Source organism: Limulus polyphemus, unplaced genomic scaffold (assembly GCF_000517525.1).
Source record: "Limulus polyphemus unplaced genomic scaffold, Limulus_polyphemus-2.1.2 Scaffold6380, whole genome shotgun sequence".
NCBI lineage: Eukaryota > Metazoa > Arthropoda > Merostomata > Xiphosura > Limulidae > Limulus > Limulus polyphemus.
Genome location: NW_013671990.1, coordinates 30,913 through 32,564, shown reverse-complemented (window position 1 = coordinate 32,564; position 1,652 = coordinate 30,913). Strand labels below are relative to the sequence as shown.

Genomic DNA, 1,652 nt, shown 5'->3' with positions numbered 1-1,652 from the left:
ATTGTGCACCGTTTTTACTGTATTTAATTACAGCACACACACAAACAAACAATCTCAGAGTTTTAGTAGTATATAGATAGATAACTGAAATGTAAAAACTTATTTGTAAACAGTAATAATATATATATATACACATATGTAATTTATTATAACAGAAATGAGACTGTATCTTACAAAATACTAATTCATTAGAACAAAGCCAAATGTCACTTTACAAAGGCCAGTTTTATACTGTTGGATATATATATGTATAATGTTATGAGATTTAAGCTATTTAGACTAAAACATTTGTGGTGTCATGTTATAATATGTAGTCGTTCTAGTATAACAAAACCATAATTTATATATCTATTTCCTAATTTTTTTATGGTGGTTACAAGATCAGTCAAGTTGACCAAACCCATACAGAGATACAATACTGAAAATAAGAGAAAAAATAGTTTTTCTAAAAAAAAAAACGTTTAATAATTATCTGAAGGTTATAAATATTTCACTCATGAAATTTGACAATTTTCTGATGAATAAAAGCATTTTTAATCTTAAAATCAAAATTATTTTGCATGTTGGATAGTCAACATTCAAAAAGAAAAAATGCACAAGCAAATCATTATTTAAAAAATTGTATACAAAAATCTGTATGAAAAAGTTATACTGTATTAAACGTTATAGTATGAAAACTATAACAAGCACAAAATGGCTACGAGGTCGATCCTTGGGACAGAGCCCATAGTGAGACAGTTAAAGTGACAAGATGAGAAACAGGAGAAAGAGTAGCCCCATGAGACTCTCAAAGTTAACAGATGTATCCATGATCTAGTAGAAGGAAGACTATTGATAAGCAACCCCAGCTCTAGAAGCAAAGGAATTGGTCCAGTGAGAAAAAAAGGCCAGACTTGGGTCAAGGAGAGAAATGGAAGGGGACAAACACCTGAAATAAAGCATCAAGACTGAGGAGATACCAAGAATAGAGAAAACACGACAAATATTATTTGTGTAATCTCTAAAACCTCCTAAATACATCTCAAACATTTGTTTTCAGTAGAACTTTATATTTTGTCTGTTATTTTCTCTACCCTAATTTATATGGAGTCTGTCAATTTGACCAACTTCGTAACCACCATAAAAAATTAGGAAATAAAAATAAATTATGCTTTTTTCGTTCTAGAATGACTACAGATTATAACACAAAAACACAAATGTTTAATCTAAATAGCTTAAATTTCATAACATTATACATTTATATATATTTATTATTTTTATTATATTGACCATTCAGTCATGGGTGGCTAACATTACGGAAGTTGCAATGATGCAGCACATGTGCACTCATGTTACCGTATCCAATAATATAAAACTGGCCTCTACAACGTAACCTGTCTTGGCTGTGTTTTAGTGGTCTATTATTTTGTAAAATACAGTCACATTTCAGTTATAATACATATGTATATACATTATTACTATTTACAAATAAGTTCTTAGTTATTTTTCTTAAAACATAGAACAGTAAATAAAGAATTAAAGCAAACAATTATCTCTTCTAGTTACAAATTTGTACTCGGTTGCTGCTTGCTGTAGGTTACTAAGCCTTATCAAATTTTGTACATGAAGGATGAGAAATGATATAATTTTTTGTAGGTTTTATATATACAGTT

At 28.9% G+C, this 1,652-nt stretch overlaps 1 protein-coding gene across 1 annotated transcript in view; it reads right to left on the bottom strand.

Moving 5' to 3' along the window:
• Positions 1-1,652, bottom strand: part of LOC106473663 (aprataxin and PNK-like factor) — a 27,299-nt gene that overhangs the window by 13,915 nt on the left and 11,732 nt on the right. The window lies entirely within an intron of this gene.